We start from the raw sequence: 25,790 nt of genomic DNA, 5'->3' as shown, positions 1-25,790 counted from the left end.
CCCCCAACCTCCGCGCCGCCGACTCAAGCCAGGCCCACGCCTGCCGGGCTCGTCTTCTCCTACCAGTCCAGATGAACGCGTCTACTTCAACTTCTTGGCTGCCCGACTTCCATTCAGATAAATCCTCTGCCGGATCTGGGTGTTATTCTGATAGTAAATTATTGTTGTAAATTATTGGTTTTCTAATCTTGGTTGTACAAGGAGGTACGGTGCGTCCACCTATTCCTCCATCTTGCCGGAAGTCGTGTTTCTTCATTCTGTTCCAGTTGAATGTTTATTTCTTGTTTCTGCTTCAAATTGTTGATTTGAGTGTGAGTTTCCTTCCCTTCATGTTGGCTCCTTGTACATTTTTTAAAATTTCACTTTGCGTAGCCTTCACTTTTTCCTCTGTTTTGCAACCACACTCAATAATTTCTGTGAGCATCCTGATTACCAGTGTTTTGGACTCTGAATATGATAGCTTGGCTATCTCTTTGTCACTTAGTTGTATTTTTTCTGGAGCATTGATGTGTTCTTTCATTTGGGCCATATCTCTTTGTCTCGGTGTACCTGTTATAGAGTAAGGGGCAGAGCCTTAGGTGTTTACAAGGGTGGGGCAGCTCACCATTGTGGTGCTGTATGTGGGGGAGGGGTCTGAGAGAGAACAAGTCCACTTGCTCAGCTCTTCCTCAGCTTTCAGTCACTTCCTCCACTACCCACAAGCAAATTGGGCTCTTCCGGTGCTGATTCCCAGGTAGGTGGGTTTGTGTACATTCAAGGGCCCTGTGGGTCTCTCCAACAAACTGTCCTGTGAGGCTGGGAGTTTTCTCCTCCACCTCAACCCCCACAGGTTTTTTTCAGTCGGAGGTTTTGAGACTTTATTTCTCCATGCTGGAACCCTGGGTTGTGTGGTCTGTCTCGCTCCCCAATTGTTACTCCTCGTTTATCTGCATGTGAAGGTGGGAACTGCCTGCTCTGCCAGCCACCCCCTCGCCCCACCTCACCCTCCTGGTCCTCCAGCTGCTGCCTTGCCACACTGTTCCCTTTACCCCTACTGCCCATCTCCGCCCCTCCTATGGGTCTAGATAAATGTCTCTTCTTTAACACCTTGGTTGTTAGACTTCCATGCAGTTCAATTTTCTGATAGTTCTGGTTGTTTTTTGTTTTTAAATTTGTTGTTGTCCTTCTTTTGGTTGTGTGAGGAGGCAAAGTATATCTACCCATATCTCCTTCTTGGCTGGAAGTCCCAAAATTGTTTTAGTTTGTTACTAATAATTGGAGATGAACCCTTTTTTGAGGGGGTAAGTATTAATTAGTTGCTACTAAGTACCCAAGGAATAACTGTTTTGCTTTTAAATTTTTCGTTATGGCATTAAGATTATCTGAATTCTTTTTTATTGTATGATTAGTAAAAAAGAATTAATTAGTTTTCTTTTTCATTTTTGTTTAGTTGGTTCATATTCATGTCCTACCTGTTCATAAGTTAAGAGAATGATATATTATGCTTAGTTTGAGTTTTTACTGGGCCTAGGTCATGCTAGGATATAGTAGATGCCCAATAAATTTCTACTTAACTGGTATATATTGAAGCAGTGCTGTGGAAAATTATGAAATATTTTTGTAGTAAAATATAATCTTGTTATTTTTGCATTGTTCCACTTACTGTCAGGGAAAGTTAATGTAGTAATTTTCTAATTAATATGTTCATGCTTATTCTTTATGTCTATTTTGAGTCAATGAAACATGTGAGAGTACACTATTGTGTGAATTTTAAATCTTTTTAATGGTTTTTATTTCCATTGCATTTAATGAAAAAGTAACTTTTTTTTTTTGGCTTCACACAGAAGGCAACGTTCCCTCTGCTGAAGTTTCAGAGGGAAAAAGGCTAATGAACGTAGATCTTCTTTGAATGAAATTTTGGGCAAGCTACTATTTCTTGCACATATTCTTAAAATTGATAAAACACTGCAATTAAGAGAGCTTAGTAGCCACTGTTGGACTTATTGTACAAAGCACTTATATGCCATGGCTAAAGTCTGAAGTGCATTAGTGCAGATAACTATATGCTGTTGTGAAAAGTTTTCTAAAAAAATTACTCCAATCCTTTAGTAGAAGAAGACTTTAAAAATTCTCTCCTATTATGGCGTATCAGTTCTTTCTTGGAAATACTTACTTTCTATTTTAGTTTTCTCTACATTTTATAGCTTTACTTTTTTAGAGAATACTGATACCAATACCAATAATGATACCAACATATTTAGGTATAGTTTGAAATTTGATTATCATAAAATATACAAATTAAAGCAACCTTAAAACTCTAGTTAAAATGATTGCCTTTTATTCCTAATCTACCATGTTGAGCAAGATTTCTGTTGCCTTTTATATCCTCTGTTAGCCCTCTAGAATTCTCTTTGAAGTCACTGGTTGCTACAAGTGTGGAAGTAAAGAGAGAAAGGAAAACCTAACCCAGTGTACCTGGTGCTCTGGGAGAAGTCAGAGACAGTTGGCTGTGAACAAGTGTATTTCTCTTTCAGCATTGAAGTGCTATACAATATATAGAACAAGTCAGGTGTGATGTACTGTTTTTTAGAAAATCATTAGGTATCTTGCTAATTTCCTGATGCTGTCATAATTTTAGCTTTTTTATAACATCATAAATAGATGAATACATCATCTTACTAAAGGTGTGAATGCATATCCCATTTAATGAACGTTGTATGCTATTTTTCTAACCTTTAAAACCATTAGTATTATGTTTAATTTTTAAAGAGTTATGCCTTTTTATTATAGTGTGAATCATACATTAAAAATTAAGTCTTAAACATGTGTTACTTGAGGAAGTTTATTAAAATCTCAATATTCTTTACAAGCTACCAAATGCAAGTTTAACTAGCCAAACAGGTAATTTGTTTACTGTGAAATGTTTCCTTCCTCCTTCTCTCTCTTTCTTCTCTTCTTTTCCTGCAAATTAAGCTGGCAAGAGTAATTTTTATTTTGTATGATTAAAACGTCATATCCCTACTGCATACAAGTGGAAATTATTTTTGCATGTCTTCTGTTATCAGCGTGCAGTATGTCTGCCTCCTAGTGTTAATGTTCCATGTCATTACCATGTTAACAATGGTATTTGCTTGATATTATGGTAGCATTTTAAAACAATTTTCAGTATCTGGACAAGACCATTTTACAGCAGTTGTGATCTTGTATAGAATGATACCATTCTGTTGACTAGAACTACTGAAGATTTAAACTAGTTTTTAAAAACTGATTTCATAATTTTGGGAGAATAAAATCATGTAAAAATAATATTTGTGACAGTTTTAATTGGAAACATTTCAGGATTATGTACAAAAACAGTATATAACATTCATCAACTTTTGGAATGCTGAAATGTTAAAAAATTAAGTTATATATTTTATTAAATATTATAGGTAATTTGTTATAATCTTTATATACTTAAAATCAAAATGAAGATTATTAAAATTACATTAACTATTATTTCACAGTCTGTTTTCACTATAGTTGACTTAACTTGGCACAAGTACTGAGAAAATAAAATTAAAAAGAATGATGTCAAAAAAATCTGTAATATGTTTAATTATTTTAGGATATGCCAGTCTTTCCAGATTAAAACTGTTGTAATTTGACTATATCAGATTTAGGTGCCTGGCCATTGGAACATTCTATTTTTCTTTGGTGCACAGTTGGGATCATTATTTTTATGGAAAATGGTGCAAAGAACCTGAAGTTGAGGCTTTGTTTTACAGGAAGGTCTTTTCAGAGTTGTCAGGAAGTAGATTCCAAATATAATTGTTCGCAACATGGTCACTGTTCAGTATTTCCTGATTCCTGATCAGACAAAGCCCAGATTGAATGAATTTTCAGTGAAACCTGTACTTTTAGAAACACATAATCCTACAAGTGAGATAATGTAGTATATACTTTTTTAGTGGGCTTTAAAAAATGCCAAAAATTCTTTTTGAAAATTACTATCCATAAAGGAATTAAAATTACTCTCTGAATAGATATGTATTTTTGGGACACATGTTATCTAATATTAAATATTGGTGTTTCTAAATTAAAATTTGGAACATTGAGGGGATATTGATGAAACAGTTATGTTTTTCTAAGTTAAAAAACATGAGCTGAACTTATTTATGATACAACAAAAAAGGAAATAAAGTATTTTCAGGTTTAGGTTATTTTTATTTTCAGACAAACAAAACTAAGTATTTTTACTTAGTTTTCCTTTTTTTTCCTTTTTTCCTATTTTTACTTAGTTCTCCTATTCCTTTTTAGGAATATCCTGATATAAGCAGAAGGTGCAATAACTGCATGATTGTGTGTTCTTTCAATTTAATGCAAGAAGTTGCCATTCGGCATAAATGGTAAAACATACCCAAGTTTCATACAGAGTATTATTAAGTAGTATAAAAGGAAAAATAACACTAAATTATTTTGTGTTGTCACATAAAAAACACTTTACTCATATATCAGAATCAAGAAATAAGATGGTAACCTGTAACTTAGATACAGATGTCTTTCTGAGTTAGCAAGTGACATTTGCTAAATTTGTGCTGTCAGTAGGATAGATTTCTTTATGATGGTAATGAACAATTTTATTAAAATTCTTAGTTTTTCATTACTTAGTGATTTATTTGTAGCCACTGTGGTTTTGCCTGTGGCTTGCCCCTTAACCCCCAAAATGTCACTTATGCCTTGGCTGGGTGACTCTATTGGAGTGTTGTCTGGTACACCAAAAAGTTGTGGGTTTGATCTCCAGTTGGGGCTTGTATGGGAGACAATGGATGTTTTTCTCTCCCTCCCCTTTCCTCTCTCTCTAAAATCAATAAAAAAAATACCCTTGGGTGAGGATTAAAAAATAAATATCACTTAGGTTATTAGGATTTTAAGCTTAAATTTTATTTATTTTTAAAAAGATTGTATTTACTCATTTTTAGAGAGAAGGAAAGGGAGGGAAAAAGAGAGGGAGAGAAACAATGATGTGGGAGAGAAACATCATTTGGTTTCCTCTTGTATATGCCCCATTCAGGATTGAACCCATAACCCAGGCGTGTGCCCTGACAGGGAATTGAACCGGCGACCCCTCCCCTTGTGGGAAGATTCCCAGACAACTGAGCCACACCAGTCAGGGTTTAAATTTTATTTTTATATTTAATTATTTAAGGTATTTCTGGCAAATCCATTAATCAGGTGTGTCATATAATATTAAAATAAAAAAGTTATAGGTTTTTAAAAAATATTAAGAGCAGAGAAGAAGGTTGACATTTTATTTATTTGGAAAATAGTTAACACAGCACATATTAATTCCACCTCAATCCATTTTTTTAATTTTGTTTCGTTGTACATTTTTTGTACATTGTACATTGTACAAAAGGTAGCACTGTACTTTATACATGCCACTTCTTTTTGATCTAAATTTATTTAGGAGGTGGTATATTAGAAGAATAGGAGCCTTGGAAACCCTTGAAAAACCATTAGAGTATTGCAGAGAAAAACAAAGAAGAACAAAACAAAAACAACAAAACAAGTTAATGTGGTTACTTTTCAAGTTCACATCATCTAATGCCTGAGTTTAGTTATTGGTCTATTCTTCATTTCATTTCTTCCCTTCCCTTATCCCTTCCTTTTTCCCTTCTTCTCCCTCCCTACCTCTCGCACCTCTTCCTCCCTCCCTTCCCTCTTCCTTCCTTACTTCTCCCATGTCTTTCTTCCTTTTTTTAAATGAATGAACAAATGGTGATTGAACACCTTCCATATTAGGACATGATTCCAGGTGGTGGAAACTAGTAAAACTAATGGAAACAAGTTTTAAAAAATGCTTAGAAATGAAGAACCCCTGACTGAATGCCTAGTTTTGTAAATTTATTTAAAAATTTTGAATACCTTTTTACTTTGCTAGGCACTAGAGATTTTCTCACTCACAAGATGCTCATACATGTATTTGGTGCTGTAATGGAAGTTATATGCAAGATGCCATGAGAGTTAGAGAGAAAGGAGCATCTTGGTTGCCTTTGAAAAAGATTCTTTATTTTCTGATTTGGAAGCCTGGTTCAGAAACTTCATGAGCCATTAATATTTATGTAGCTAATATCAGATTTTGTGAATTTCAAGCCTGCATTTTTGCAGACCCAGCCTTAATGCTACCACAGAATCTTTAGAGTTATGGGTGGGTGGCAGTGGGAAAACATACTTCACTGTTACCAGGGATGGGAAAGATATGATTCATTCAGAAAACATGTTCAATTTTTAGTGCACGCATATACCGAACGATGGCTATAGCTGTGCTCAGAACATCAGTTTTCTTGGAACTGCTCTCACATTGACTTCCTGCCAGGTCTCTCTGCTAAAAATATGTATGCTCCCAGTTCATTACCTTTTTGCCACAATACTTTTGCCCTATTAAAACTATTTTGAAACTTTTTAGGTTGTAAGGCTTGTTCTGAAACTCATAGAAGGGTTCTTAGAATGGATTGCAGTGTGTATTCTGGAGTTTTGATCAACACCTGGTTATTTCTGACCAAACTGATGTGTAAAAAATTCTTTATACTAATAGCAGAATATAAGTTGTCAAAATAAAGATGATTAACCACTTAAAATTTTTATGCTTTTCCAACTTGTTTATAGTTGTCAGAGCAAAATCAAAATCCAAAAATGGGTTCTGAAATGGAAATTATTTAAATATTTAAAAACCAGAATACTTTTGGACTCTTATCTGGTCCTCCTAGTTTCTGTATTTGCTAATGCACCAATAGTTCTGTAATAAATTCTGTGCACACTAATGAAAAGACATGGTTTCTGCCTTGAAGATTCCTCTGAACTTTCCTCTGGGGTACCTACAATCCCAAATAACTTAATTACTGTTATATAATGTAACCTCAGTCTCAAAAACCAAGTGAGTTTTCTACCTTTCTCCTTCTTTCCTCCCTCTGAGAGTGAACAGTGGGTTTGAAAACAGCCAGTTTCAGCTCGCAGGCAATTTTGACTGTTGATATGATAACAGACATAATTATCTTAGAGACCTCAGTATAATAGGAAAATTATTTATGAGTATGCTCTGTAATGTGGTATTTTAATATAAAACATTAGATTACTCTTTTATGTAGAAAAATACTGATTAAAATTTAAAGGACATACAGAAATTAGTAAGTCATTGTCCCTGTGCCCCTACCACCTCAGTTGTAGTTTGAAAAGCAACAAGTGTTTTAAGAAATTCTAAATAGAGGTCAAGCTTACTTAGTGTAATAATAGAACGAGGTCTAGCTTTTGAGATAGAGCGATAAATTTAATTCTTAATTTCATGCTTTCCCCAGTATTTTGGAGGAATTTGGAATAGAAAAAGAACAAAAGACATCTGTGAACTTTAGTAAATTTGTTTTAACGAAGTGTAATAGAAAGTAAGGTTTAAAGGTTAAGACCAGAATATGGAAAGGTCTTAAATTGTCCTAGAATATACAAACTTAAATGGTTATCAGTAATTTCTTGTAGACTTACAAATATACTTCAGGAGATTGTCCTTTTCAGTGCCTTGTTAGAGGTTTGTCACCCTAGTATCAACCATAAGAATTTTAAAAAATATGATATAAATGCTCAATACTGAGAAATTAAGAAGTCACTGGGAAGGGAAATAGAAGTAAATGCTAGATAAACATTAAGATTTGCATTCAGTGTAAGTCATGCTGATTGTTTCACAACAGAATCACATCTTCAAAAACATTCTACTTTTTAAATTTTTGTCTTTCCCATTTTCCTTGACAAGAGAGTTACAATTTGGGCAGAAAAGTCCAATGAAGATCTTTAACTTGTTTTTTTGTGGGGGAAACAGTGAACATGCATTCTGTTTTTAGACATTCCACCTTTTATAAGTATACGTAATTTGTCTTCTGCTATCTTTGTGAATTTATAGTGCTTGAGGACAGGAAACACAAAAGATTTAAGTGGTGGCATTAATGAATAATGTTAGAAGAAAGGTTCTGATATGCTAAGCTCCCTGCTTATTTTGTAACAAATTAAGAGTGGCTTTCTTTGTATATACAGGGTTGAAATATATAATAAACTCTTAGGATTGCCATGTGAATTATGATTCCTAGTTTTTAGGAATGTTTTGCATGATGCCATTGTAATTGTAACTGTAGAATTAAAGTAATCATGAAAGTCCCAAGAGTTCAATCAGAGTTAAACTTGATGTGTTCTATACCACGTCAGATCAGTATGTCTCTTATTAGCTTAAATTAGATTCTACTCATTGATTGCAAATTGAAATTGTTCAGCAGATTTTCAGGACATAAGTAAATGTTTCTCTTGAGATTCTCAGTAATTGTTTTGGTATTTCCAAAGCAATTTATTTCATTGGCTAGAGTTTGAGCAGTAACTATTTGTATCTTCTAAACAAACTCTCTTCTGGTAGTAATTTTTTAAACCCATATCCCTGCATCCCAGAAGTTTACATCAGTGTTAGAACTCCTTATAACTACGTCAGTTTGTTGTAAGAATGTTAGTTAACAGTTGTTAAATTCTGTCAGGTCTGTGGTAGTGTTTCTCTCATGGCTGATTAAAGCTCCACTGACAGCCCATGGAATGGGAGTGTGTGGCAGTAAGGATTACATAAAGTCATGTATATTGGACACTAAAGATGGTGACTCAGTCGTGAAGTTATTATTTACTTTGTAAAAATAAAGGTGTAATTTTTTCCATTAGCTGTTAACTGTGGAAGTGTTTTTGAACCATTGCTTCTTAGTCATAGAAACAAGCTTTTCTCTGCATTTATGCATATTTCACCTACCAGTGCACAATTATGACATTTTACAAAGAGGTTAATATTATGAGAGAGGACTATACTACAAATGTATGTTTTCCTTTGGTGTATTTGCCTTGGTGTATGTGTGTGCGTATAGCTTTACCTATATACATGTGTACATAGTGATACCTGTGTATGTGCATATAATTTGTTTATATTTTCCTGTTTTAGCTGTTAATCTGAAATGTGATACTTCTGTGTCAACATTTTTGTAGGATAAAAACATTGGTTTATGCAAGTATGCTATAAAATATATATGTGTGTATATATGGGTGTGTGTATATATATGTATATATATTTACTTGAACTGTATTTTTTCTATATTTGGAAAAAGTTGTAAAATATTGTAGGAACTACCTTTTAGGGAAATTAATTCATATTCAGTACTTGAATGACTTTCATATTCATGTATCACTTTTCTTATATTCATCTCTGCCTTTGTTGCATAACACAATTGTTGGTATGAATATAACCTTTTTCATGATTTCTATTTTAATGAAGACAAAATGCTAATTTATATTTTGAAGGAGAAGAATTTAACCTTAAATCCTAGGTTTGTGATCGTTGGTTTTATTTTTTAAGTTGTTTTTGCTGAAATGGTATGATGTCATCATTGGAAATTTGGGCTGCTTCTTGGTAATAAACTTCTGTTTTTTCAAAAGCTATTCATGGAAAGGGACATGTTCAGACTACCTTTTGCAGTCTAAGAATGCAGCATTGACGATAGAGAACTTTCTTAGAGTCTAGACACTGGGAACTTATGCAGTGCTATTACAAGTGGTTTAATGTTTCTGAATAGCATAGGTTAGCAGGAGTGTCAAGAGGATGGAAACCTCCTTGTATTGACCTCTCTGAGACAGTGTATTCATGTCAAAAACTAATCAAGTGCAGCTGCAAGATTAATTGTGTGGGGAAGCTATAAACATAGAAAGCTGTGACCTCTACTCCGAGCTCTGTTTTATGTGCAAGCATTCACTTTGGAACTACTGACTATGAACTTGAATGAGCAATAATTTACTCAATTGAGCATACAGTAGTAGCATTTTATCATTACTGAGCTTGTAGCATGAGATGGACACTCAGCAGATTTCTAGTTGAGGCAATTGAGGGTATTTTAGTAGGGCTGAGGAAAGGAGAAGAGGGGGAAAAATGAACTTCGGTTTCTAAAGCCACAAGAGAAATTTGTCATCATTAATCTTTGAAATTTTTTCTTGAACCTGTTTACTTACAATGGAATTTCATTTTAATCCTCAATATAATGAGGAATTATTAAAAATTCCTCATTAAATACATAATTATTAACAATTTTTTGCTTGATAATTATCTTAAAGAATTGAAATAGTTTTTTAAATTATGAGATGATAGTTAATTTTTATTTTTAATAGTCAGTAGTGTATCCACCTAAATATTTATAATTAATATGGGCATTCACAGGACATTAGGCTTTGTCTACAAACATCCCAAAATCTTATTATTTGAACAGTAACCTAATTGGGTATTTGAGTTATCTTGTTAGGATCTTGGTAATCATAAAATTAAAGATTGTCAAACTTACACAATGACTTATCTTTCTAATGTATAGTTATTTTACGTTTTATTTTAATTTTTTTACATTAATGGTCTATTTTCTAGAGTAGTTTTAGGTTGAGCAGAAAATATGGAGAGTTCCTGTTTTATCTCCTTCCTCCTGAAGCCCCCCTCATTACCAACACCCCCCGCCAGAGGGGTAAATTCGTTATACTTGAAAACCCTACAGGGATACATCATTATCACCCAGAGTCCATAGTTTACTGAGTTTTTTGGACTGTAAGACGTACCAGGTTTTAGAGGAGGAAAATAGGAAAAAAAATCTGAAGCAAAAAAATGTGGTAAAATATTTAATAACATAAATAACATAGGACCCTCCCCCCACCCCAGTGAGCCAGATAAGCTACATTCTGACTATAAGACATACCCTCTTTTCCTCCCAAATTTTGGGTGCAAAGTGCATCTTTTAGTCCAAAAAATATGGTACTTACACTTTAGGAGTTACTCTTGTTTTTCCTTCTGTGGGTTGTGACAACACATAATGACATATATTAGCCGTTATAGTATCTTACAAAGTCATTTCACTGCCCTAGAAACCCCCTGTGTTCTACCTGTCCATCACTTTCTCTCTGCACTCTGCTGCTACCACAGATCTTTACAGTTGCTTTGCCTTTTCCCAAATTTCATATAGGCGGGATCACTTGGCATGTAACCTTTTACTCATTAGTTTCTTTCACTTAGTAATATTCATTTAATATTTCACCATGTCTTACTGAGGCATGATAGCTTTTTTTTAGTGCTGAATAATATTCCATTGTGGGTGGTTTATTTATTTATTTATTTAGGTTTTAGGAAGAGAAAAAAGCTCACATATGTTAATGCTGTTATCTTAAAATATTTTCATTCTTGCTAAGTGAGGTACAATTATCCCTGTTTTCCACAGAAAATTCCTGTTTTCACATGAAGAAACTGTTTTCACATGAAGTTATGTAAAGAAGTCACATAACTTTCCCAAGATCACATTGCTAGGAATTATTTATAAATGTAGGAGTTGAGTCCTGGAAGACTTTGTTCCTGCTACATGATCCTGTCTTGGAGAAGAAACATGTAACACATAAAATCTTATTTGTTGTAATTTTAAGTGCAACTTGGTTTTTATTAAAATAGTGTGTTTTATATCTTTCATGTTCCAGTAACATTGTGTGTGTGTGTGTGTGTGTGTGTGTGGAAAGTAAATAAATTGCTTTGGGAAAAGAAAACGTAATGAGCCTGTTTGGTGTGTCTTGCTGTTTTACTGCGGCTTTAACGAGGGTCTGAGTAGCTGCAGTTTAACTTTCACTAACTTTTAAGATTTCATGAGTATAAAATGTGTCTTCGCTTTCATCCTTGTGTAATCTTATGAATTATATATCTTTCTCAATGCAGTTAGTGACTATAACATGGTAGTTGTTAAGGTCTTTGTTCAGATGCCTGCTACTTGGAAGAGTTAATTTTATCATATGATGACAGCTGATGTCAGCCGTGCATTATGAAGGGTCCTACTTTGGGAAATGTGAGAAGTGATGTAGGTTCATAGTTAACATGCCTTTTTCCCCCCTCCTATTTTCAGAAAACTGATACTTGAAAAAATTACATCTACAATTAGTACATTGAAAAATTTTACTTAGTTTGCCAAAATATATTAATACTGAATTTGTGTTAATCCAGCCAGGACTTTATTTTAATGACCATTAGAGAGGTATTGCACATACAGAGTACTATAATGGAATCTGTGATGTGATTACATTTTCTTAGACATAGTAGGAGATTAAAAACATACTCACCCAGACATACACACAATTCTGATTTTTATTTTAAAGAAAATTCTGTAAAAGTATTTTTATCATCCCTACTTCTGTAGTTTGGAGCTTTGTTAGTCTGTGTAACTGTGGAGGGACAAGTGGCAAACCACGTGTGCATGCACACGGAATGCACCTTTGTGGTATGCGCATGTGTATATGATGTGTTGCATGTGCATAATGATGATAGACATTTGTTGTCAGGCATTGTGCTAATTTATTTATACTTTTATCCTATGAAGTGGATGCTATTGTTATTTCCATTTTACAGAAAACTGTGCCTTGAAATTAAATGCATCATCACACTCTTGATAAATGAGATATTATTAAGAATTGCAAAAAGATTTTACCCTACTTGAAGGCTGACAAGTTATTCTGCCATAGTTCCATGGGTGAGGGCAGAAGATGAGATTTCCGGTCAGAGACAGAGACTTTTGTAACAATAGCACTAGACTGAATGTCATCATTTTCTTGTGGTGAGCCCCAGTGTTCTTAGGGGGAAGTGAAGAGGGTCATGTGACACCTGCAAACCTAGCAGATTGCATGGCAGGAGAACTCTGAGCCTTGGGGAACTCAAGTCTTTTATAATGGCCAGTAAGCCTGCCTTTTTGCTCCAGAAGAAAACGATGTTCTACAGTCATTCACTGTATACAATTATCCTTGAAAGATAGCCCGACACAAAAGATGGGTGTCTGCCTTGTGAGACACCAAAAACACAGAAGGCTGATGCAGACAGAGTCCTCCCTGCCCTCCAGTCACATGTTGGGGGAATGACTTGAGTAAATTTCTTAACCACTTCTTATTACACTGTCTCCCTGGGTAAAACATTTTGCTTTTATTCTTTCTTTTTCTTTTTTCCCTAGCTAGTTTTTTCTAGATGTTTCTTAATCATTCAAAAAAACTTTTTTAGAGCTATCCTTTTCTCCCCGGCTTCAACACTGTTACCCATTGCCGGACCCTTGTCCTGTTTTGATGCAGTTGGGGCAGATAATCTGGGAGGTCTTTATTCCTTGCTTTTTCTTTTTTCCTCTCACTCATTTTGTTTTTGGCTGAAATGCCTCTTTCTGAAAGTCTGTTATGAATCTATAATAGGTTTACTTAAGCTAATCTTTGTTCAATGAATGAGTCAATTAAGTATTCATACAAATGATCCATAAGTTCCAGGCCCTTTGGTCTAGTATTTAAGGCTATTTATAATTTGTTCCTTTCTTGTCTATTAAACTTTTCTTCCTATTGCTTGCCCCACAGAATCCAACATACTACTGATTGGTAGAGCTCATCTTTCTTCGTATTGTTTCTTTTGTCTGAAATGCCCTTTGTAGTTCTCATCTGACTTCTACCTGTTATGCTCCACCTTCTCCATGAAACTCTTTCTGACAATACTCAATGTATATCCTGTAAGGTTTTATTGTGTTACTAACCAGTATTTATGGTTTAATCTAATTATCATTGAGTTAAAATCATTTTTGTTTTGTCTCTGGCAAAAGCCGGAGACCATGTCATCCACATACTTTGTATATCTGCTGCTGAGCAAAGTGACAACTGTGAGCTTCAGAAGAAGAAATGAGAAGAACCAGGTGGAAGAAAGAGAGGCGTGGAGATAGTTGTAAGGAAGACATGGGAGCACAATTGAAGCATAGGGTTGCTTTAAGGAGTAATGTGTGGTGTGATGGGATAGACACAGATTGTTTGATGGAGTTGTGGCTATGGAATTTCAGCAGGCAATAAGGTCCTACTATAGATATTTGTAAGAATAGCATGATGAAAATAATACATTAGGAAAACATTTCTTTCAGTTTACTATGAATTGGGAGAATTAAATACAAAGAAATGGCTAGAACACGTAATAGTTACCCAGGTATGAATGGATAGCATAGATACTATAGTTAGTCAAACCAATACTTGGAGGGATGGGAGAGGCTGGAGGAGAGTGGAGGCATCGCCATTTCTGTAGAGCGACACAATTAAACACTACAGCTTATTGGAACTTGGATCTTCTTTGAAAGTGTGATACAGCAAGCTATATGATAGCCAGATTTTTAAAAAATATCAACTTGAAATTTGTGATGCTAATATCATAGGCCCTAGAGATAGATCAATAAGACACAATTTCCCTTTTTCAAACCTAAGACAAAAATTGGATGAACATAGTATGTTCTTCTTCAGAGTCCGTAGCCCATGCTCTCCCCTCACTGTTTCTCAATGTGCTGGTGGTGGAAGGGTGGGGAATTGGGTAATGAGGAGGAATAGTGAGCGCCTCGGTGAGCCTTCATCCTCCCCAAGGTCACACGAGGTAGTTTCTTTGGCAGATAGACTTCATAGGATGAACATGGGGATTCCCTCTCTTACTAATTATAATAAATCTTCATTTTCCTTTTATTATTCGTTCTAGCTATGGGGATTCCCTCTCTTACTAATTATAATAAATCTTCATTTTCCTTTTATTATTCATTCTAGCTATGGGGATTCCCTCTCTTACTAATTATAATAAATCTTCATTTTCCTTTTATTATTCATTCTAGCTGGTCACTTATGTTTGCACAGGTGGTTGTGAACTACTGTTCTAGTCATTTAAAATGTGATTCATTTTGTAATACTTTTATTGAAACATAACTTTGTAGTAACATTTCATAAAGTGAGGAAATGATGTGCATCTGGTTTGAAAAATCCATGCTCTGTTCCAGATTGTTGGCAAAACTTCAGATACTGCATCTGTGAGTAATATGTAGTAATTTGTGAAATACTGTGATTTAGTGTTTAGTAAGGCTAATGGTACTTGTCTGTGTATAGTGGATAAAAACTGAGAATTGCAAAAATTTGTTATAATTACTAATCTCAAATTACTCGAACTACAGAAATGCTAAATGATAGTACATTTAACTCAGGAGTATTTAAATGTTAGGCTCTTTTTTTGTATCGCATGGTACTTCCATAATTGTTTAGAGATAAAGATTTATTAAATGAAACAGTATAAAAACAAATCTCACAGTGAAGACACATTTTTCTAAAGTATCCATAGTATAACCTGTGATAGTGTTACTACAAGGCTAATTAGAAACATCTGTTAGGAATATTCACATTTAATGTTATTTTAAGAATTTATTACATGTAGTATACTTAAGTAGAATAAAAAGTTTAGTCTACACAAATTTAATATTTCAAGGTACTGTGGCAGGGTACTAATAGTTTCAAAAACTTTATAGTAGGACCCATTATTTTGGTTTTAGTGTTCTGAGTCTTAACTTTTTAATTCCACTTGAAAGTGCCACCCGGGCTGGTGTCACTCAGTGGATTGAGCACCAGCCTGCGAACCAAAGGGTCACCGGTTCAATTCCCATTCAGGGCACATGCCTGGGTTACAGGCCAGGTTCCCTTGTGCGGGGCACATGAGAGGCAACCTCACATTGATGTTTCTCTCCCTTTCTTTCTCCCTCCCTTCCCCTCTGTCTATAAATAAATAAAGTCTTTAAAAAAATAAAAAAGGAAGACAGAAAGTGCCCTGGGAAGTGGTTGAGAACCTCTATTCTAGACTGTGGGTGACCCTCAGTGCAGCGAAGCCCTGTTCGCGGTTTGTGGGGCCACCAGGGGGTCTCCTCCATGTGCTTCACCAGTGGAAACCAGTCTGTTTTCACACTTCCATGCACCTAATAGGATTGGTGGTAGGTGTGCTAAAGTCTCATTCACAGAAGACCTGTATTAAGAAGTTACTTTGTTGTAGGCTAAGCTGTAGATCATCAAGTAAAGGAGAACTTTTCTTTAAGGAAAACGTACTCCCTGTGTGGAGCAGACCATGTAATACTTCTTTTGTATTTGCTTTTGGCTACAGCACCAGGCTATGAGGTAAAAAAAAGTATATATATACTAGTAATTATGGTGTTTGCTTAATTAAATGGTTTTATTTTAAGTATTGAAAACATTTTCCCCTATCTTACATCACTATGAAATGTTATAGGGAGGAAAGACTGAAGCTGTGATTCACTCAGTGCAGGGTTTCAGCTGTTGTAACAACTGATTAATTATATTTTTCAGCCAACATTTTAAATAAGGTTTTGGATAAAGCTGTGTTAGTAGCCAAAATATGTAACTTTATTAGTTCATTAAAAAAGTATGTTCTAGGTTTTATATACCCATAAGTGACTTCCTATTTAACAATGGTAGAATATTTAAGGAAATACTGGTGTTAAAGAATTTTATTCTTTAATTCTTTATTATTATAATTTTATATGCATATAAAATTATATATATTATGCATATAAAATTCTATATATATATATATATATAATTTTATTCTTATATTCTTTATTATAATTTTGATTGTATATCTAAGACCAATTGAATTTATTGTTATTTAGTAATGTAAAACCTCATGTTTTCTATGTGTTTTGGATTCATTAAAATATTTTAAATTATCTTAGATTAAATTGTTTCTAAAAGATACCATCTGTTTTTCTCTGAATTAGAAAATATTAAATTATATTGCTCATTATTAATGCCAGTATGAAATATTTCTTAAAGTTTTTTTTCCAAATTAAAAAATATGTGTATTGATTTGAGAGAGAGAGAGAGACAGAGAGAGAAAAAGAAAAAGAGAGAAAGATCGATTGTTTGCCTCCCATACATGCCCTGAATGGACACCAGGGATTGAACCTGCAACCTAGGTATGTGCCCTGACTGGGAATTGAACCCCCAACCCTTTGATGTTTGGGACAATGCTCCAACCAACTGAGCCAAACCAGCCAGAGCCAAATTACTTTTTAATATTATTATAATTATATATGTAGAACCAATCAAATTGGGTAACACTCTTTATTCTGCACTGAATGGTCTCTCGATGACTATTAATCTTGAGTTTAACTTATTTATTATCTATTGCTGTATAATGAACCACTCCAAAACTTAGTGGCTTTAAAGCAGCAGCAGTTTTATTTGCTCATGTTTCTGTGCATCAGCCGTATATTCTGGTCTTAGCCAGACTGTTTTTCTGCTGGTCTCTTGGGATCGATCACTCACACAGCTACACTGTCTTTGGTTCCTGGATTGGGACTTCAAGGTGTTAGATGATGTTGAACTAGTTGTTCACTTCTGTCTCTACCTGGTTTTACATCCTCAAGTTGGTTAGCTTGGGCTTCTTTACTAGTGGTCTCAAGGTTCCGAGAGGTGAGAGTGTAGCCTAGGCTTAAGAGCCACTTAGTGTCACTTTTGCCACATTCTGTTGGTCAAAGAAAATCATTGGGTGTTAGCCAGGAAGGGTGGGGAACTAGTCTTTATCTCTAACACTAATGAGTGGAGCAGAAAAGTCATATTGCAAGGGGGTAGGCATACAGGGATGGAAGAAATTGTGCCTAGCTTTGCAAATGCCACATCATTCTTACCGGGTTTTTTCTTTTACTTTCAACTTTTCACTATTATTTTTATGCCTCCTTCTATCATCCCTTCTATTCTTTCCTTCCTATGCTGGATTTTCTTTGTTTTTCAACACCACCTAGCCCACATTGCTAGAATGACAGGTAAACTAAGAGACGTATTTGAGAGAGGACCTGAGGTATTCTATTACAAATCAAGTATGTGGTTGTGGTGTCATCTCTTTTTTCAGTCTCTGAGTTTTTTTTTTTAAAGATCTTACTTATTTATTTTTTAGAGAAGGGAAAGAGAAAGAGGGAGAGAAACATAAATGTGTGGTTGCCTCTCGAATGCCCCCTACTGGGGACCTGGGCCACAACCCAGGCATGTGCCCTGACTGGGAATTGAACCAGCAACCCTTTAGTTTGCAGGCTGGTGGTCAATCCACTGAGCCACAACCTCCAGGGCTCAGTCTCTGATTTTTTTTTTTTTAATGTAGGGTGTAGAAGGAAGGGTACAGTGACTTTACTCCCCCCCTCCCTTTTTCACTGTGTACCAAGATCATGTTTTCTAAGGTACTCTTCACATATTTCACAGAGTTTTGCAGAGCCTCCCAAGAACACTGTGAAGTGTGGTATGGGAGGCAGAGCAGTACCTCAGGCAGAACATTTCTACATTCATTTATTTTACTTATAGTTTTTTTAGGTTTGATTTTATTTGAACAAAGCGTTCCTTTGCTTAAAGAACAAAACCACCATTTAGGTAATTAGACTTGTTGGCTAGCTGAGTTTTGGATATGTGAGGTTAATTATATAGTTAAAACACAAATGATTTAAGGTCTTATAAAATATTTGTGCCTTAGGCTATTTCTAAAATATATTTTCTAAATGGGGAATTTATATGTTTTGATTTTATCACGTACTTTAAAAACATATTCTAGAATTTAGAGCATCAGTCACACACACACAAAATTATAAGATTAAGGGCTAACTTACATCTAAAAAAACAATGAATATAGTAACAGCAAAATGAAATGCCTTTCAACGTATTGAAGGAGGTATATCATTTAGTCCACCAATGAAGGAGTAGATCCTTTTTAAAAAAATTAAAAACTTTATTAGAAATTGGCTGCCTATTTCAATATAAAGGAAACCATTAGAGGAAAGTTATTCCGTAAGTTATAGGTATATTTTTGAGGATAAAAGTTTAAATGAAAAAAAAAAACCCAAAAGGGTTTACAAATGTTATAAATGCATATGTGATCCAGGGTTGAGCCTGTGTGGAGCTAGGAGATAGTCCAGTTCCTCTCTATCCCCACGGGATGGTTTGGGTAGCTTCCTGACCATCGAATATGTAAAGGTTGATTGAAATTGTTTATGTGTTTCTTGCAGTTCTGATCTACCAAGGGGTCAAGGGGTAGAAGTTATCTTGTATTTGAAGGACCGTTTTCTATGGATGAAAGATTTGTTTTCTATGAAACTAGGCACTACAAGCATAATTTAGAGAAGGCAGATTTCACTGGAATAATGAGAAAGAGTTTTCAAATAGAACTGTCCAAAAACTGATTGCCTGGTAACATTGAGAGTTTGCTATTATAGAAATTTTTTAAGCAAAAGCTATATGGTGATCATTCATAGTCATTACAGAAGGGATTCTTGTAGCAGAGAAGTGGTTAGATGAGAGCGTTCTCAGGGTTTTATCAATGCCTAAGATTGTATGAGTGGTCCAAGTAAAGAATCTCTAGGTTTCCTCTAGATGGGTGGTTCCAGCTGGGAACAATTTTGCACATTCTTCAAGAGACACAAGGCAGTGTTTGGAGACATTTTTGGTTGTCCTCAGTGGTGGTGAGGGGTGCTATTGTCATCGAGTGTGTAAAGGCCATAGATGCTGTGAAACATCTATAATGCCTTGGACAGCCTCTACCTCCTCACCCCCAACAATAAAGAATTATCTACCCCCAAATGTCACCACCAGTGAGGAGGGTGAGAAACTCTGGGATTTGACTCTAGGGATTTGGCTGAGTGAGTGACTTAGCTGGTGGTCCATTTGATCTTGCAGACTAGTCTGGGCCTGAAGTGATTAGGCTCACTAATGCTGGCCTTAGGCAAAGGGGTACAGTGGGAAACACTTTCAACAGCTCCTTGCCATGCCAGTCACACCATTGGTGCCATTGCTCTTGAACTCTGGTAGGTCTGTCTCTGTACCTTTCTGGGCCTGTCCGCTCTCATGACTCTTCATCTCATCAGATTGAGCTCCCTTGTGCCCTGTTTATTCCACATCTGTTCTCTGCTGTCTGGATAATCTGAAAAATGAATATACCTACTGATATTAATACTCTTTCCTTACTTGGTGACAATGCCTCAATCTCTCTTTCTCCCCCAGTGACCCATGGTGATTCTGCTGGAGCCTTCCAAGGTGGCCAGTTCTATAAAATTGTAAAATTTGCAAGTTGTCATTCACACAGATTATATGTGAATACTTTATTAAAGCAAGGTAATGTAATTCTTGTCTCAATCTCTTCAAAATTATTTAGATAAAAATTCAAATGACACATTCAAAATACTGAGTTGCATTTTTAAAGAAGATAATTAGAGCCAATAACCCAGAGGTAGATTAAATGTCATTACAAGCAATTTGAGGTACTGGAAATTATTAATACTAAGAATGATCTACAATCACTGGGATAGAGATCACGTAGCTTGTGCAGGTTAACTAACCATCAGTTATATATATGTGTGTGTGCAGAAGTGAAATAATCAGGCAGCAGTTTTGTGTTGAAATTTAGTTTATATAAATAAACTGCTATGATTTGTTGTTTGGTGGCATAAAAATCCAAAATGAAATTCAGATGTCACCAGTGTTATGGATAATGGGAAAAGTTTTCTTCTAGTCATTCATACTATACTCACTACTAAGTACTGGGGATATTTAATTAGAGAATTTATTTTTTGTTCAAGTAGGTCTAAAGATATGTCAAATTCTAGTTATAATGAAATTTTTGAGGCAGAGTAATTACCAGTATTTTAATGTTTAGTTTTCATTAAAAACTGGTAATTTTACCCTCTTTCCTTCTTATAAAAATGAAATCACACTTCCACAATTGCCAGTTCATACTTCGGCTCCCAGCGTGATGGAGATGAAGGAATGTGTGCTCAGGATCGCTCAGACACTGAGAACTCTGTGCCAGGAGCCACCTGCTTTCCTCAGGGGCCTTTTCTATTAAAATATTAATCACACTATTTGTTGTTGTAGACTGAATTTCCATGTGAAAATTTTGGCTAACGTACACACATACCTCATTTTTGCCATGCCCCATATTTAATACTCTAAGAAAATTACATTTAGAAATGTTCTTTAGAACTTCGCAGCTTCGACTCCCAATTAGTCTGGTTTATTATTACTAATTAAATTTTGAAGACAGAGAAGGCCAAGTCATATCAATTTCAAAGTTCTTTGGGGGCTGTGAAGACTTATTTTTGAGGGCATTACTCTTTTTGACTCCTAATCATCCTCCCAGCTTGACAGTGCTGAGTTGTTCTGCTTTGCTGATACACTGCTTGCTCCTCCTCCTTTGTGGGGGAGACAGCACTGGTGTGTAGACATGGTGTTTTAGAAGCATCCCTGGGAGGTCTTTGTGTGTGATGTGAGTCGTAGAAATTTGTTTTGAGATGATCTAACTTTCTGAACCGTAAGAAATAAAATGGCCACTTGAAAAAAATCTACGTCAGATGAGAGAAATAACTAAGTCTATAATTTAAACGAATGAACAAAATGAATGTTTCTTTTGTTCTTTACCATGAAATCATGTCCCAAATGTCTGTATGTCCAATAACCTGCATTTTCATAGTACTGCTTTGGAATATAACTTAGAGTAAGTATATATTTATGTTATTGGCATTTTAAAATAAATCAATATGGATGTATTCATAAAATAATACTGGAGAAGGTAAAGCTCTGCAGTTATGCTAGTTGCTACTGAAAAGGACTGTGGGAACGTTAAGAATGCTATTGTGAGAAAGCTTAAGAAGATCTTTGTTCAATTCTCCCCGTAGCTTTTAATGACATGGAGAAAAAAATGGGAAGAAAAACAAAACTTATTTTCCTTTTTGTGATAATTTCTATAATTGAGGGACTAAAATACCACATAAGGATCACATTCTTCATTCTGAAACCTCCTGGCTCCCTTAGATGCGGGCATTATAAACAAACAGGTAAAATGGAGAGAACAAGCTGGAGGTTTCTTCAGGCACGGACTCTACTCAGATTTGCAGGTACATTGTTTTGAGTTTATTTAGAAAGTTCAGGAAATACTATCTTTTGGTAAGAAGATTCTGAATAGGTGTTGTGCATGTAAACCTGTCTGTCTATCTATCTATCTATCTATCTATCTGCCTACCTACCTACCTACCTATCTACGTAGACATACATACAGTACATATTATTGCCATAAACAATGGAAGAGTAATATGCTTTTAAGGGATACAGAGTTTGTACAAACAATTTCCAGATATCAGTGCCTAAAATTTTGATTTTGAAATATATGTAATTATCAAGTGATTTTTTTAATTTTTATCACTTTCTTATCTATAAGCTGTTAAAGTACTTTTGTGCATATTTTGAAAAACTGTATTTGGATATCATTATGTTTCTTAGTGATAAACTTGACACTGAACCCATTTTGCTGTTTGGGGAGGGAAAATAAAGCAGAGAGAAAAGTTTGCCCAGTGTGGCTAAGAGGCCTCGATCTGTAGTGTTTCCTTGATGTGATAAGCGTGGGGAGGTCAAAAGGAATATTCTTGTGTGTGCATAGAGTTTAGAAGAGATGGTTGAAAAATCTTTCAGAGTTTATTTAATTCAGAATTTAAGCACATGCTACCCTGCTACTCTAGTCCCCACTTTTTGGTAGAGGTAATGAGTAATTGTGCTTTAAAACTTTAAAAATGTTTATTAGCAAAAGAAAGCCCCTTAGTTCTGGACCCTTCCTTTCTGAGGAGCTGACAGTCAGTGGGAACTGAGTATGCAGAGAGGAATCGGCAGCTGGATGGACATAGTGAGAAGCAAAACACATCTGAGCAATGCCATGCCTAATCAAGAAAGGGTTTTCTCAGATGAGCTCTGGAATGAGCACGTGCCCACAGCACTGGCAGGTGGCTTGACTGTGGGCACAGGGCGCATGATTTGGGAGAACTGAGTGACATTCCATTATACCAGCGCATGAGTAGAATACCCATATGCTGTGTTTGAAAAAATAGCAAAGATGTTGCATACTTTCCCACTTGTTGTTGATGGCCATTTTTAGGGGTTATATGTTGGGATTGAGTTGGTTCTCAGTGCACGGTTGAAAACGTGGAACTCAGTTGGAGGGCAGCAGGTGGCCTTTTCTCCTCACACAGAGTGGTTGGGTGAGAGAGTGAATGTGTGCTGTCTCACTGGCCGCTTCTTCAGGATTCAAATAACCCTTGCTCCAGTGGTCTTTCTTACCTTTATCAAACGACAAAGATTTGATTTTTATACTGCCACGTGCTATTTTTGGCCTGGCTGTGGTCACTCCTAAGTAATCTGGAAGCTCTTATTTATTTTTGTAATGTCCTTAAAGGAAAAACATAATATCACCCTAAGCCTGGTTCTTATTTAAGGTTAATGGGATTCCTAACCTTTGGATGAAAATAGCTAACTTACTACAAATTGTTTACTTATAATAATAAGGTTTCATTTAGTTGACCCGTCTACTTTGCCCTGCCGAAAGCACAATATTTTTTCAGCTTTAACTTTGCTCTGAGTTCATATAAAACCTTTCTCTTCCTCCTTCTCCATGTACTGAATGACATGTGAGGTTTTTTGTTTGTTTTGTTTTGTCCTGTTTTCTGAATCGAAAAAGTAACTCGTTGGGCAGCGTTAAGTAAAGAATGGTGGTCCCTCGCATATAGTTACGGAAACATATTGGCAGCTGGATCATGCGGGGCTTTTTGTCGTCTCACTTTATACGTAAATGTGAGGTCTTTAGTTTTTGATTGTAATATTTACATTACTTATTTGGAAATTTAAAGATGTTGCTTAGGTCTGTTTTTCTTTATTGTAGTGGAATAAATATTTTATAGATGCTGTGAGGAATATGGAATTTTCTTGTCACCTTTGCTTTTCTTGAAGCTGGTTTATTTAACAGCGAGCTCTTTGACATGGAGGCTGTATCTTAACCTACTGTTTTGTCTGCTGTGCATGAAAATAAGAGATGTTTTATAACTAAGTTGAACCAAATTTGTAGAAGCTGTATTTCTTTCATGGGAGTTCCTAAAGGAATCTTTGAGAGAAACCCATGACAGCTCATGGACCTTGTTATCAAACCTGGTTCCCCCAGTTGGCTCACTTCCATAACTATGTTTCTGTAAACCTCTTCTCTGAAGTGGTAGAATAGTATCTGTATTGCAGAAGCATTTTGAGCATTATATAAGGTGATATATGTCAAAAATTTAATATAGCGTGACATGCAGGAGCATTCAGTAACATCAGCAGTTGATATTGTTGTTACACTATTATTTTAATTATTGTAATGTAACTGAATAAAAAATGGAGGTTTGGCTGCCTGTTGCCACAAAAGCCAAACTCATGAGGCTGATGGTGATGTAAAAGGAAAGAGGTTTTAATCAGGTGCTGAGTAACCTGGGAGAATGGTGACACCTGTCTCAAACCCCATCTCCTCTTTCTGCCATGGAAAAAGTCCAACCATCCACAGCAAGGCCAAGACAAAAGCCAGTGTCCACAGTTCCTGTTCCATTTTAGAGTACTGTCCTTTGGAGCCAGCAGGCAGTGGCTAAGCAGTCTTAGTCCCCGTTCAGGTAGGCTAGCTTGTTCTTGGCTGATGGTTGTTTAAGGCTCCCTCCTGAAGCCTGTATGTGGAGCCCACATGGGTGTGGAGCCCATATGGCCGTTGACCATGAAGCTACCAGGGCCATGTTTTTGCTTGCTCCTTGCAAGAGAGCGCTGGAACACGTCAGCGCAGTGCATTACCAGGGGCAGTGGTAGGTGAGAAGCAGACTCCCTCCTGGAGGCCATGGGAGAACAAGTGAGTGCAGTGTGTGAGTGCAGGTCATGAGCAAGCCAGCTACTTTTTTCCCCTGGGATGGGTATGGGGTAGACCAGGTGCTTTCTCAAAACAACCAATCAAACCTCCCAAACTTTCCTGTACTTTGGGTCCACCTCCCAACCAATTCCTTCTTTCCCTAGGCTAGACAGGCCTCCCCCTGCACCATTTTCACCTCTTTGCACATGTGCGTGCTTTCCCTTGGTCCTACCCTCAGTCCCGGTACCAAAATGGGGGAAGGGCTTTTTAAACCCAATTATCTTGCTTGCTTTTTGTGCATTCAGTCTAAGAACCTCCCTGTGTTGCCATCTTGGTTGATGGGGGAGGCTCCCTGGTGACCAGATTGTCTGTTTTACGGTAACAGTAATGCTAAACTTGGAAAGATTCTCCCCTCCTTTTAGATTTTAAATGACAGGCACTGGTTAAAGAAAAATGGAATCATTATGGGGATTATTCCTACCTTGGAAGTACAGTAGCACTAAGTCAACATTAATAACAATACACTTTTTTCTAGAGGCAGAAGGATAAAATTGAAAGCCTCAAGTTTGAAATCAAATAGTCCCAGCTTTGAGTCTTAATTTAGCTACTTAAACATTCTGTGATTTTAGGTGAGTAACTTTTGAATCCAATTGCCACATCTTTAAAGTGAGAGTGGTAAAAAACCTATTTGAAGAGCTATTGTTAAGATTAGAGACAATATTTTTAAAATATATTGTGCTGGGCACTGTTAGTCAATAGTAGTTTATTAATTATTTTATTGATCTGCTTTCCTCTTTCTTGGTGTTCTCTGGTCTGTTTTTATTTTCTTGATTTACCTTTACTAATTTTCTATCTTTAAACTCCCCCATGATTTCTCTTGGCTCCTTCAATATCTTTTTTTTCATATTTATTTCCTTTCCTGTCTATTTTGAATTACACTTTTAATGACTTTTAATGACAAATAATTGAACATTGAGAAATTGGTATGGGAAAGAAAGGAAGCAGCTGACTGTATTCATAATTTTTGAATATAAGTCATTGCCAACTTTTACTTCCAATAAACTGTATTTACATGATAAAATTGAGATGTTAATAAAATGTGACAGGTATTTGATGGTAATGTCTAATTGGTTTTTAAAGCTTCAGTTCTGAGAGTATACTTTCAATGAGTATTTTTTTTCAGTGAATAGATTTATATATTTGTTTTCAAGTTTTTAATAAAGATGGAATA

General features: G+C 35.6%; 1 protein-coding gene and 1 long non-coding RNA gene across 3 annotated transcripts in view; both read left to right on the top strand.

Annotated features, from left to right (window-relative positions):
- TMEM135 (transmembrane protein 135) overlaps positions 1-25,790 on the top strand; it is a 320,100-nt gene that overhangs the window by 199,151 nt on the left and 95,159 nt on the right. The gene's annotated exons all lie outside the window — the stretch shown is intronic.
- LOC118501237 lies at positions 5,764-24,108 on the top strand. The gene is made up of 3 exons (XR_004903850.1): positions 5,764-6,530; positions 22,411-22,417; positions 24,098-24,108. It is a non-coding gene; the product is annotated as an uncharacterized LOC118501237 (long non-coding RNA).

This window comes from Phyllostomus discolor, chromosome 6 (genome assembly GCF_004126475.2).
Source record: "Phyllostomus discolor isolate MPI-MPIP mPhyDis1 chromosome 6, mPhyDis1.pri.v3, whole genome shotgun sequence".
Lineage (NCBI taxonomy): Eukaryota > Metazoa > Chordata > Mammalia > Chiroptera > Phyllostomidae > Phyllostomus > Phyllostomus discolor.
This window is presented reverse-complemented; position numbering and strand designations above follow the sequence as displayed.